We start from the raw sequence: 15,148 nt of genomic DNA, 5'->3' as shown, positions 1-15,148 counted from the left end.
TTCACAATTGAATTCCAACGTGCAACAGGAATGGTAACCATGCAAAGTAATAGCCTGACGAATTCAATGAATACAGCTCAAGAACTTTGGACGCAGCAAGCCTTGAGTAAAATTAGAACGTAATGCAAAGAGCTCTTCGGGTATGCTCTACGGAATTCGTATTCTGAATTGTATGTCAGCCTGCACACTGTCCGCAGGGTGCACTTTTGGTCTCATTTACAGACGCTGCTGAAAGTAACTAGCAATCATGTGTAAAAATGTATTGTATGCTGGTCTACAAAGGCACACCCAATTTTCATTATCTTTCAGTCAAAAAGTGCTTGTTTTGCAGGGTGGATTCCATGTCAATAAAATGGTTGGGTGTCACTTAAACCAAGTGACGTGCTAATCTTCTAGAGGGTTCTGTCCTTAATCTGTACAGGACACGAGTCAGTTTAGAAGCGTGAGTTCTTTTCACAGGTAACAACGATAGAGCTCTTTAATATAAATTCAAAGGCAAAGCTTATCAGTGTGTTTCAGAAATTGCTTCAGTGTGGTTGCTGTCCATGAAAAAAAAAAATCCCCTACTGCCCCCAAGTCCATAGGCAACTTGCAAGGTTTTACAGTGCCTGGAAGCACCTTTTAATTATATAGAAATTGGTTTTGCTGATAGCTGCCCTGTGACCAACTGGATTAGAAGCATTTCTTCTGGCTATTATTAAGCTAACTTGACTATTGCCCTTGTGCAGTTAAACATGATCAAAATATTAAGGAAAGCAATGTCTCAATCAGGAATTTCAACACCCAATAGCCTAAATTCTTTCAAGGTAAAGCTATAATTAAATATTTTCATACCAAAATAGAAGAACGATGAGAGTCAAGATAAAACATTTTCAAAATGACTCAGATTACATTTCGAAAAATCTAAGAACAAATGTATTATATTTTAGGAATGCTAGAAAAAGCACATAGGCAATAAGAGTTAAATTGATTGACAATAAATTTAGAAAATGTCAAAATAAAATGAAGTTCTCATCATGAATAAAATGTGTAAATTATTGGATATAGTGGTCACTAATTTATTATGAGACATTCTATACAAGAGTAAGACACTTCAATATATTATTATCTCTGGTATTAAATGACAAACTGTTGATAGATATACCCATGAAATTTTTGAAAGCATGCATTGAACTGAATTCATTCACATGTAAAAATGTCATTTGCAAAATAAAATTATAGAATGTTCTGTCCCCTTGAGATAACAGCAATAAAAATAAGTAATGCAATTTAACATCATTTAATGACTATGCTTGTATGAAAGAAACTTTCTTAATTTATAACTTAATTCAAATTTTTATTGTTTTATTGTTGTTCTCTCTTTTAAAAATTGCCCCCAAATGGTTTTTTATTTTTAAGAAACAAAGTAGACTGAGTTAAATTTTATAATTATTTCATGATTCCATGACTTGTATTGTTTTTATAAAGATCATTTCTCTTAATTATTTACTTATCAACACTGCAGCCTATTGAGTAGTGTATATAATTATTCTAGCATAAGGCAATCACATTTATCTTTTTAATATGTACTTCGTCATAGCTTGCTTTTTTACCTCTGTTCACTGAATAAAAAGTGTAATGTGTTCTTGAATAGCTCAGTGGATATTTTGAGTTCTAGCTAATGAAAAATAAGATTTACATGAGTAAATCAATTTATTGGTAGTGATAAAATATGACATTTATTTCATTGTAAAAACTGTCTAACTAAAATTTTGGAATCCTTGCCAAGGGATTTATAGTATTATTGCAACGTGACAAATGTTTCTTAATGATACATTCAGAGGCGAATGTTTTAAAAATGATTTTGTAAGTTATTTTCCAGGAGATTATTAATGATGTTGATTTTATCCTGAAGTATAACATTCAGAATATATTGAAATACATAGATCATTGTGTTTTAAAATTACTGGACAGTTTTGAACTCATATTGCCAGAGATATCTGTGTATGAAAAGGCCATTCATTCCAGAATTTTTGGAATTGCAAAGACAAAATTAAAAAGTGACATTAGCAGTTACATACATGTTACCACTATTATCACAATGTGTTTAGAATATAGCACAGAAACTGCCATGTAGGCACCCGTCATTTGCTTTTTGCTAAAGAAGAAAACGAATGATTTCATAGATGGTGTGTGCGTGTGTGAAGGGCATCTGGATGTGTATTTGTGTGTGTTTTGCATTTTTTGACCACCCTACATATAGAAAATATGAATTATACATAGATGAAAATATCCCAGAGTTAACTCAATCTCAGACCAAGGTTGTTTGAAATATGATTTTAACAAGGAAATGCACAATCAGGTTCTGAGTTAAGTATTTCCAATCTAAATAGTTCTTTACTCATGTATATTGCTAGCAGGAGCCTTGGTGTCTCAGCTGTCAGTTTAAACCCACCAGCTGCTCCATAGGAGAAAGATGCGGCAGTTTGCTTCCATAAAGATGTACACCCTTGGGAATTCTACGGGGAGATCTACTCGGTCCTATTAGGTTCACTATTAAAAATAACCAGCCGGATGGCAACAGCTGCATTGGAAGAGCATTGTGTGCTCATTATTGATTTTAATATCCCAAATCAAAAGAAAATATGGAGCCATTAAAGGTATTTTGAAAATAAAACAATTACTGCATTTCTAAAACATGAGAAGTACATCAAGGAATATTGTTAGTTTTTACTGATAGTCATAGCATACAAGAAAGGGGAGGTGAGATGGATATTGATCCAACAGAATACAAATAAAAGCAATCTTTTGGAATTACAGAATAATCCCAGTCCTTTGTGAATGAAATATTTGAGCCAAATGATGTTTTACTTAAGAAATTAATATTTCATATCTCCAAATTTAAATTTTAAGTTAACACCAATTTATAATTTAAATGCATTTTATTTATTTGATTATCTAAAAAATTAGAATTGCTACATGTTAGAATTCTGAAGAATTTAAGAACATAGAAAATAGTGAAAATGAAGACCTTATTTTTCTATTACTTCAATCTACAGCCTATCAATTTTCTATATATGCTTCCAAGAGTCACAAAAGGAGCCTCTTGGGAAAGGATATAATGAATTGGTCTGCTAATCATAAGGTCAGTGGCTTGGAACCACCCTCAGCTCCTCAGGAGAGGGAAGAGACTTTCCACTCCCATAATATTTTCCACGCTCAGGAACTCAGAGGGACACGTTGACCCTGCCCTCTATGGTTTCCTTGAGTCAGAAGTGATTCAATGTCAGTGAGTAAATAATAAAAATTTTAAATGTACATGTAAGTTTGAAAGCACATGAAATGAAGACTTTTTTTTTTAAATCTAGGGAAAAACACAAAAGAAACAGGATTATTCCCCAGATTATTTTTTTTATGAAGTCAAGCAAACGGACTCTAGAAGAAGAATTAACATGAGGGCTAGGCAAATTGAAAGTCGCCATAGCAGAAGAAGAGAATATTATTTCCTTCCTTAGCTAGAGAAACCAAATGAAAAAGCCTGCTTTATTACAAAATATGGAATTGGGTGGAATATTGCTATCCATAATTATCAAGTGTTTTTTTAAAAGGGAAATATCAAGTTAATATTGAAAGATTAGAAGCATTTGTGGTGGGAGGGTGTCCGGATTTGTTACAATTTGAATATTTGTGTAGATAAGAGTTGATTGAACTATACATGTAAAGGATGTATCTATTTTGTAGTACTTCTTTTATGTCGTTATCCTTTGAAAATACAATTACATATTGTAGTCATTAAAGACCCAAAGGGTACATCAACAAATGAGAATAGCTTGCCTTTTAAGGCACTTTAAGTTGTACAGTTGCTGCCACAATGGAAGCCAGCATAGCGACAATTGTAAGACTGGCACAAAATGGAGCAAGGTTTGGTTCTGTTATAGATAGGGTAGCTATGAATAGGCACAGCCTGGAACGCACCTAACAACAACAACACATTTGTGTATGTGGGCGTGGGGCGCACATAATCACAGGCACTTCTGCTGATTACTTTGTATGCCTGCTTGCTCCAAGAGTTTGTCAGCTGAGTTAGTTATAAGTGCAATATATATAGATGCAAATGATTAAACTCTAAATATTAAAAAGAGAGGATAAAAATAGTTTGAAATAACATATAGTTTTGCTTTACATAGACTGTGTTTTGAAATTTAAGGAATATTAACAGTGTGGGAATGTATCAGGATTGTATAAAAATAATAAAAAGAAAACAAATATTGAGTATTAAAATATATAGCTAAGAGGAATTTATTCAAAGACATGTACATAAGAAAATATTTTAATACATTACAAAGGTAATCATAGGCCATGGAAGTAAAGAATAATATAAATAAGAAAAACTAAAAAGTCAGCTTGAACCCCTAAGACTAATATAATTATGAAGTATCTTTATATTTGTTTTTTTCTTATTGTACTGTGACTTTTCAGAAAGTCACTATGATAACTCAGAAAACTATCATTCTGTTTTAGTACCATCGAAAGTATCATCTTCATAGATTGGATCTTGTGACAGCAAATAGACTTAGTGCAAAATGATGTGTAACAGTGATAAAGCCTAGAGTTTACTTAATAGTAACACCAAGGTCTTCCTTCTCTAAATTTGTCAAATATACTTGGGTAATGTGTGAGGTCAACATTAGGGAAAATTGGATAAGGAACATACTAAAAGACTATTAAACATTTATTTCAAAAAGCATATTGAATGGCACCTGAGATGAATGTTTTCTCCTTTGATTAGCATATATTTAGTTAGCAGTGACTGGTGCTGGTCCAAGGATGTGGCACAGATTGAGTAGTGGGGACATTAAAGAAAAAAGTGCAAAGCAGAGTACGCAGAAGCCAAGGTTCTTGGTGTCTTGGAAGTTAGAAGCTAACAAGTGAAATAGTTACATATTAAATAAAAAGTTAAAAGCTGACATACAATTACAAATTTTAGTTAAAATTAACAAAACATTAAATCAGGAAAATGGGTTTCAGAGTGGAATTATGATGAAATGACAATAACACTATCATTTTTAAGTAAAACAAAGTAAATAAATGGAAGAGAGATTTTATAAGATGGGGAAGAATGTGTACAAGGTGAGTTCAGGGAAAGAGAGGTTTGAAAGAAAGGACGCAGAATGCCACAGTGGCTCAGGGATCAGTTCCCAAGATGGAAGGGGACACAGAATAAGGTTGCTGGTGAGGGATTAAAAGCGTTGTTTTCAATATGAGGTAAAGACATGGAAAGAATCATATCAAACAGGGTCCTGTAATACAGTACAGCGTGTTTCATATTCTATTCTATATTCAATGAAAACACATAGAAATAAACAAACACCGTCATTGTGTCATTTCTGACTCAGTGACCCAATTTGGGTCTCACGAACTCTGAATCTTTACAGGAGTAGAAAGTCTTGAAGTCTCCTGCTTGGGCCCTGGTGCTTGAACCACGGATCCTGGATTAGCTGTGCAACGCGGACTCACTGCCACCTACAGCGCTCATAAAACACGCCTCAAGATGTACCGCCACCAAGTCAGATGCCTACTCACCGTGACCCTGGAGGACAGAGTAGGAAAATGCCTTGGTGAGCTGATGAAATCTTACTATGAGAAAAATGTGTTGAGAATGAGCTATAAATAACTGAAGTGAGACAATTTGAAAGGCTATCACCACCGTGACCTACATATACCTTTATTTCTGTGTAGTTTGAGGAGAGTAAAATTTAGATATAGCAATTAATGTATCTGCTATAGATAGACAGAGAAGAAGGAAGCAATCAAAGAAAGGTATTAGCCAGGTTTCTGTTCATAGCAACTGGAAGGATGGTGTCAATCTTGGCCAATATGGTAATATCGGCTGGAGGAACAGCTTGTTTTTGGACACTACAAATTGGAAATGTATATGTGCAGAGAGATTTGTAAGCCTATAGAGTAAGCATTATTTTTCTCTTTCATCTTTCTCTAGCAGCCATTAAGAAACCTACAAAACAGGTATTGTCATCAAACTAATTTGGACTTTTCGTGTCCCCATTTGACAGAGTGGATCTGATTCATGGGGTTTTCTTGGCTATAAACTTTGTAGAAACGTACGTCTAGGCTTTTTTCCCTGGACTTTTATTTCTGAGTAAAATATATTCCAAAGATAAGAGAACTTTCAAGTATCCTTATACAAAGTCATACTTATAATTCTCATAGAATGAAATAAAAATGGTCCTAAGAAACAATTGAACTGATCACTGATTTGTTCTAATATATATATATATATATATCCTAATCTAATTTCTGGAATCTGCTACTCAAGACCAACTGGAATATCTAAATTTCTAATTGATAACTTCTAAGGCATAGGTGATCCTAGATTCTCTGTGCCACTCAGAGATTTTAAGATAATAATAAATATTCAAATTATTAATAGAAAATACATAAAAATATACCTGAAAGCTATGTTTAACAATAAGTTTATTTCATGGAAATATTAAATTTTATTACTCACCATTAGTTGATTAGTATCCTACATAATTTGTGATGGTTGCCCATTCCTAAAAATATGTAATAACTTTGAAATGCATTAAAAAGACTATTGACTCTGCAGACCTAATTTATAGTACTAACCCTAAATACCAAGATTCACTTAATATTATAGACTCATTTTTCAAATTTAATATTCTCTGCCATAATAGAGCTTTCTTATTTTTAATTTCAGTCATATTATTGTTCGGTTAGATTTCTTGAAGTCCTCCCCCACTTCCGCTCACATGAACAGAAGTGTCTTGGCAAAAGAAATCTATTTGACACCATTGTTAGGATTTTAAACCTGTTGTCACTTGTTCACTTGTAGTTTCACTGTATTTCAGTTTTATTGGTTTTATGTCACTTCAAAAGCAGCTTCTTTCCTTGATATTTTGCAATATGATTATTTAATCCGGTGTTTCTACTTCATGCACCACATCTCCCTAGACTATATTTCCAAATGAAATGTCTACTTAGGAGCTGAGACACACTTTAAAACTTTAAATAAGCAAAAACTGAGCTCTGTATCTACTTCACTGATTTTGTTGGAAAACAATTGTGTCTATTTTGTAATGTTAAAGCAAAAATTATATTAAGACAGCAATAGAAAGTTATTGAAGTGTATACATTATACAATTTACAAATTGGGGTAATATTTTTATTTCTGAGTAAAAAATATTCCAAAGATAAGAGAACTTTCAAGTATCCTTATACAAAGTCATACTTGTAATTCTCATAGAATGAAATAAAAATGGTCCTAAGAAACAATTGAACTGATCACTGATTTGTTATATATATATATATATATCCTAATCTAATTTCTGGAATCTGCTACTCAAGACCAACTGGAATATCTAAAAAACACAGTGCCCAGGCAAATAGTTTTATTAATTTACCTAGGCAATTGTTTGACAAAGGTGAACCCCAAGAAACCACTTTCTCTAAGAGTGAAAGTTGAAAAGTATAGAGAAAGGGAAATTTTCTGCATAGGCCAAACCAACTATATGGACCCAAATCTGGATTCCAGGAAAATTAAAGTGGTTTCTTAATCAGGCGCGTGACTTTCTATCATTAGCGCATAAAATATTAGAATAACTGCGAATGCTTTCCAGAGTTCTAGAAGTCTTAACTTAGGCTCGGATGCTCCAAGCTCAGGATATTACTCCTTTATTTTATTTTACTTTTAATCATTTTATTAGGGGCTCATACAACTTTTAAGCAATCCATACATACATCAATTGTGTAAAGCAAATTTGTACATTCATTGCCCTCATCATTTTCAAAACATTTGCTCTCCACCTAAGTCCCTGGCACCAGGTCCTCATTTCCCCCCTCCCTCCTTGCTCCCTCCTCCCTCATGAACCCATGATAATTTATAAATTATTATTTTGTCATATCTTGCCATGTCCCACGTCTCCCTTTCCCTACTTTTCTCTTGTCCATCCCCCAAGGAAGAGGTCACATGTAGATCCTTGTAATCGGTTCCCCCTTTCCAACCAACCCTCCCTCTAGCCTCCCAGTATCACCACTCACCCCACTGGTTCTGTAGGGATCATCCGCCCTGGATTCCCTGTGTTTCCAGTTCCTATCTGTACCAGTGTACATCCTCTGGTCTAGCCTCTGGTCTAGCAAGGTAGAATTGCAACATAGAGGTGGTGGTGGAAGCATTTAGGAACTAGAGGAAAGTTGTATTTTTCATCATTGCTACATTGCACCCTAATGGGCTAATCTCCTCCCTGAGACTCTTCTGTAAGGCGGTGTCCAGTGTCCTACAAATGGGCTTTGGATCTCCATTCTTCACTACCCCTATATTCACTATGTTAAAATTTTTTTATATGATGATGCCTGATACCTGATCCATTCGACACCTTGTGATCGCACAGGCTGTTGTACTTATTCCATGTGGGCTTTGTTGCTTCTGAGCTATATCTTTTGATAGCCAGGCACCATCAGCTTTCTTTGGTACATTTGCTTATTAACCCATTTGTCTTCAGCGATCATATCATGGAGGTGAGCACACAATAATATGATTTTTTTGTTCTTTGATGCTTGATAACTGATCCTTTCAGCACCTCGTGATCACACAGGCTGGTGTGCTTCTTCCGTGTGGGCTTTATTGATTGTGTGCTAGATGGCCGCTTGTTTACCTTCAAGCCTTTAAGACCCCAGACGCTATATCTTTTGATAACTGGGCCACCAGTTTTCTTCACCACATTTGCTTATTCACCCGCGTTGCCTTCAGTGGTTGTTTCATGAAGGTGAACATCATAGAATGCCAATTTAATAGAAGAAAGTATTCTTTCTGGGAATGCTGAAGGTGGACTTTGGGGCCAGGGCATTGTGCCCCAGCAGAATGGACTGGAAAACACTCCTAAAGGCCAACAAACAGTCCTTGAACTAACTACAAGCTTTTCTTTCTTGTTGTGTTTTGTTTGGGTTTTTTTTGTCATTGTGTTGTTGTTGTTGTTTTGTTGGATATTGTTGCTTGGTTTTGCTCTGTCTTGTTTTTGTGCATGTTATTATCTCTGAAGCTCTGTCTAAATAAGATAGGCTGGATGAACAATCTGGAGGAGAAAACAACGGGACTGACATTTCCAGGGGGACATGGGAGCGGGGGATGTGGGGGGGAAGGTAGTAGTGTTAACAAAACCAGGGACAAGGGAACACCAAGTGATCCAAATCACTGGTGAGGAGGGTGTAGGAGGCCTGGTAGGGCATGATCAAGGGTAATGTAACCAAGAGGAATTACTGAAACCCAAATTAAGACTGAGCATGATAGTGGGACAAGAGGAAAGTCAAAGGAAATAGAGGAAAGAGCTAGGAGGCAAAGGGCATTTACAGAAATCTAAATTAAGGCATGTATATATGCAAATATGCTTATATTTGAGGATGGGGAAATACATCTATGTCCATGTATTTATAGGTTTAGTATTAAGGTAGCAGAAGGACTTTGGGCCTCCACTCAAGTACTTGCTCAATTACTCCTCTTTTATAAAGGTCAATTATACTCCATGTTTTTGTGGGAAATTATTTATGTCTGATGTCTTAACAGTTCTATTAAACAAAAGTTTATCTATATGTATTTATACTTAAATACATGTATAAGTATATATATTTAAGAACACGTATATTTTATTAAATACAAATATTAATATATATTTATAAATCCATTTTTATAAACAGATACCTTTTATAAATTGATATATTCTTTATAAATTTATGTGATTTAATTAATTCCCATGGTTATTTCATAGAAATACACATATATGTATATATTTTCTTAAATGAAAGCCTTGGTGAGAATTTTGGAACAAATGCAAAGCAAATATAGACGATTTGGAATCTGAAGGAATGTTGATTAAGAGAAATATCTTAAAATCCAATGTTTAACTTAATGCTAGATATAGACATTATTATCTCTAGATATCTGTAGGAAGTATTATTGCTCACGTAGCATTTTAAAGGTAAATATTCACCAGTTTTTTCCATCTTATAAGTAAATTCGAAGTCACCCTAAGTGAACAGGTTACAGGAAGCTTCCAGAGTAAGAACAGACTACTAAACTGAATCTACTGTGCACTTCCGAGGAATTAGCCAATGAAAGCATGTTGTACAACCTGCCAACATTGTCCAATACACAAGGGCTAACGACTCGCATCAGAACATTATCAGAGTGACGGCCAGGAGACGACCTTCTCGGGTCAGTAGGCATTCACGTATGACTAAGAATCTGTTATCCTACGTAGAGTTAACTGTAAAGGCAGGAGGGAAGAAAAATCTTTGAGAGTAAAGCTTTGGGAACATTCATTTGCTGATAGGACGTGACTTAAGATGAAAAAGCACAGATTCAAAAATCTAATAATAATTGGAATTTGGAGTATATTAAGGATGAAGCTAGGAATTTGGAAAATGAAATGGAATGCATACATGTACATCTGACAAACAGATTTGCTCCATGGAACACTAATGAGAGAAAAACTGATAAGCTGGGGAAGGACGCCAAGAACATCATTCATAAAGAAAGCAGAGGGGCATCAAGAGACGGAAAAGAAAGAAAAGCACAAAGTGGGTGTCAGAGGAGACTCTGAAATGTGCACTTAACTATTGACTAGCTAAGGAAAATGGAAGAAATGATGACGTTCCAGAGCTGAACGGAAAATTCCAAAGGCTGGAAAACAAAGAACCATTTTCTCTTGAAATGTGTAAAGACTGAGAGTTAGAAAACCAGAAAGGGAGAACATAGTCAGCGTGTTTGAAATGGAAAGAATTCAAGCTGAAACTAAACATTAAAGAACTGAAAAAGAAAAACGTCAAGCCTTGCATTGCAATACTAAAATACTTTATGTTCATCTTGGTAAATGATACAGGAAGCTTTAAAGTAAAATGGAAAGAATACACACATCACTGAACCAAAAAGAATGAGTCAATATTGAATTTCAGGAGGTAACATAGAACCAATGGTACTGAAGGGAAATGTAAACTGCACAGGAAGCATCAGCCAAAAACAAGGCTTTACAAAGTGATAGAACACTAATTAAAATGTTTCAACCAGTGATGAAGCACTGGAAGCACTCACTTGTCTATGCCAGAAAAATTGGAAGAAAACTAATTAGCCAAATGATTGGAAGAGATCCATATTTGTACTTATTCCAAAGAATGATGGCCCAAAGGAATGCTCAAATTATAAAAATTATAAAACAATATCAATGATATCACATACAAGTGAAATTTTCTGAAGATTGTCCAACAATATTTACAATAGTACATTGAGATCTCTGTCAATTACATCCCCGATTCAGAAAGCCCTTGAATATGGGATATCGTTGCTGATGTCAGAAGGCTCTTGGCTGAAAGAAGAGTATACAGGAACCATGTGTACTTAAGTTTTATTGACGACGCCACAAACTTTTACTCTCTGGATAATAGCAAACAAAGGATACCTTGAGAATAATGGAACTGCCAAAATATTTCATTTTGTTCATGTGGAGCTTGAAAATGGATCAACATGCTGGTGTGCAAACAAAAAAGGGGATAGTACATGGATTAAAATCAGGAAAGGTGTACTGCAGAGTTGTATCCTCTCACCAAACTTATTCAATCTGTATGCGAAACAAATAGAGAAGCCGGGTTATACAAAGAAGTAGATATCAGGACGGAAAAAGAGACTTATTAAGAACCTGCAATATGCAGATGACACAACATTGCTTAATGAAAGTTAGGAAGACTTGAAGCACTTGCTGATGAAGATCAAGCATTGCAGCCTTCAGTATAGGTTACGCTATATGGTGGTGGTGTACGGTGCCATCAACTCAATTCTGGCTCATGGTGGCCTTATGTACGGCAGAATGAAAAAAAAAGTTCCTAAGCTGTCTCATAATTGTTTTTGTGTTTGAGCACATAGATGTTGCCATTGTATCAATCTGTCTTGTTCAAGGTCTTCCTCCTTTTCATTGCCCTTCTACTTTACCAAGCATGAGGTACTTCTGAAGGGGTTGGTCTCTCCAGACAACACATCCAAAGTATGTGACTGAAGCCTTACCACCTTTGCCTCTAAGGAGCAGTTTGGCTGTATTTTGCCAAGACAGATTTTTGTTGTTCTTTTGGAAATCCATGATATGTTCAATCGTTTTAACCAACAACTAAATGTAAATTCATTGATTCTTCTTCAGTCTTCCATATACTATGTTCAACTTTCACAAGCATATGAGATAATTGACAGTGTCATGGCTTAGGTGAGATACATCTTAGGCCTTAAAGTAAAATCCTTGCTTTATAACACTGAAAAGAGATCTTCTGTGAAAAACTTAGCTTTTGCTCTCTTGGAAGCATATTCCAGGAGCACAGATCGTGGATGCAAGCAAGACAAACATCCTTGGAACTTCAATCTTTTCTCTGTTATCATGATGTTACCTAATGGTCCAGTCATAAGGATTTATGTTTTCTTTAACTTGATTTGTAACCCATACTGAAGGATGTGATCTTTGATCTTTGTCAGCAAGTGCTTCATCCTTCTCATTTTCAGCCAGCACGGTTGTGTCATCTGCACATTGCAGGTGTTCACAAGCCTTCTTCCCATTCTGATGGCACATTCTTCTTCATGTAATCCAGTTTCTCTGATGATTTTCTCATCGTTAGATTGAATAAGTGTGGTGAGAGGATACAACTCTGCAGCACAACTTGTCTGATTGTAATCCATGCAGGATTCCCTCGTCGTGCTCACAGAACTGCCTCTTGATTCACATACATGTTCCATATGCCCACACTGAAGTGTTGTGGAATACCCATTCTTCTCAAGGCTGTCTGTATTTTGTTATAATCCACGGAGCATAAGGACTCTGCACAGTCAATAAAGCACAAACAAATATCTTTCTGGTATTTTCTACTTTCAGCCAAGGTCCATCTGACATGAACAATCACCTCTTGTTCCATGCTATTCTTTGCATCTGGCCTGTATCTCTGGCAGCTCCTTGTCAATGTACTGCTGCAACTGTTGTCAGATGATCTTCAGCAAAATTTTACTTGTACGTGATATCAATCACATTGTTATTTAAGCATTCTGTGGAATCATCTTTCTTTGGAATGAATACAAATAATCATCACTTCCAGTAAATTTACTAAGTGCCTGTCTTCCAGATTTCCTGGAAGACGATAGTAAGTGCTTGCAGTTCTTCATTGCCTTGTTGAGACATTTCACTTGGTATGCCGTCAATTCCTGAAGTCTTGTTTCTGAGTATTGCTTTCAGTGTATCTAGGACTTTTCCCTTTAGTATCATTGGTTCTTGCTCACATGTTACCTTCTAAAATAGTTGAATGTCCACTTGTTCTGTTTTGTAGTGCTGTGTTTTCTTTAGCCTTTTTTGACACTTCTGGAATCGTTCACTATTCACCCATAGACTATGACCATCTTTCAACTCAAGGCTTGAATTTTTTCTTTAACTCTTACTGCTTAAAATATTTTGAGCTTCCTAACTCTAGGCCTTTGCACATTATATTATATAATTTTACTTTATCTTCTAGAGCTGCTTTTAACATTTTTTATGCAGCTTGACTTGTTTATTTTGTCCACTTGCCTTAGCTTCTTTGCCTTTAAGATCAAGTTTCAGAGTTTCTTCTGATATTCGTGTTGATCTCTTCATTTTTTCTTGTATTTTAATGACCTTTTGCTTTCTTCATGAATGATGTTCTCGGTGTCTTCCCACAATTCATCAGGTCTTTTCTCAGTAATGTTCAATGCCTGGAATCAGGCGGGTTAGAATTAAGCTCATTGTGATAGGTAGGTTTATTGTGGCCAGGCCTATACAGGAACATGTGGATGGAGTTTAATCAGGTCACAGCTTGATTGGAGGGCAACCAAGATAAACTTGGTGCTGCCTTCCCTTTCTCCCTGGTGATCTAACCAGCACTCTGCTGCCTGAGCTAGTCCTTTGCTTCAACCGCATGCTGCACTATTTTTGCCGGGCTATTGTGTGCTGGGCCGACCTGTGAATCATGTCACCTTCCTGGGTGTACTTTGCTTGGGGTTCCATCTAGACGGGCTTCACCACGCTTCTTGAGGATCCTACAGGGCAGCTTTGCTGTACTCCTGCGCTACTGGCTTCTGCTACCCCTCAATTTCTCCTCTTCGTGCTGTTGCTACCATCCTGCATGTCTTGCCTGAGGGTAGACTCCACTGTCTGCTTCCTTGACCTTGGACCGGCAGCCCGCTCCTGAACTGAAGGGCCTTTTATAAAGTGTTCCGCGAAGTGAGTTGAACCGAGTTCCCTGTACTGCTGTGTGTATTAATTGTTATATTCCTTCTTGCTGTATAAACCTATCTGTCTATCTATTTATCTAAATATCTATCTATCTAAAATAATGATAGTGTCCTGGGTTTCATTCTCTAGATAACCCTGGCTAACACAATTTGTACAAAGAGTGGTTCTAGATAAACAAGATCATAAATATGAGTTTCCTGAACTGTTTCTCCAGCCTGATTCGGCCTAGCAGTACTGGGGATGCTGCCCCCACCCCTAGCTGTATGGGTAAATCTACCATTTTACTAGAGAGGGTGGTGTTAATCCATGGTGTGAGGTGGGCAAGGTAATATCCACACTATCACCAACAATTGATGAAGTGCTGGTGAGAGTAGAGGTTCTAGATGATCAAGTATTTGATATTTTTTATCATTTTTGTCAAAATAAGTATAGGGCAGCTGGTGGGTTGGTCCACCTTACAATAGAAAATGTGATCAAGGAAAGGGATGATCTCAGAACCTCAGAAGCACATCTCAAGTGCTGAATAAAGGACCTAACAGCTTCTGCATGTGCTACGAAGGAGGACCTACTCTCCTCTAGCAACAGGGCTGACATTGCCAAAATGCAGATTCAGAGACTTAGCATATAGATAGCTGAATCACCATGTCAGCTGAATTGTAGGTCTGGAACAGTGTCTGATATTAAAGGAAGAGCATTAACTGGAAAGAAATGGGACCCTGAAACATGGGATGGGGACATATTGGCTGAAGAACCCGAGGAAGAATAGGATCTTTTGTCTATTGAGTCACTGTAGTCAGTAGATCCACCCCTCTCACCTGAGGGGATTAACCCCCTATCAGCAAAACAACTCACACTTGAGCAGATTAACCAAA

This window comes from Tenrec ecaudatus, chromosome 3 (assembly GCF_050624435.1).
Source record: "Tenrec ecaudatus isolate mTenEca1 chromosome 3, mTenEca1.hap1, whole genome shotgun sequence".
In the NCBI taxonomy this organism is placed as follows: Eukaryota; Metazoa; Chordata; class Mammalia; order Afrosoricida; family Tenrecidae; genus Tenrec; species Tenrec ecaudatus.
Note: the sequence above shows the minus strand (reverse complement) of the source record.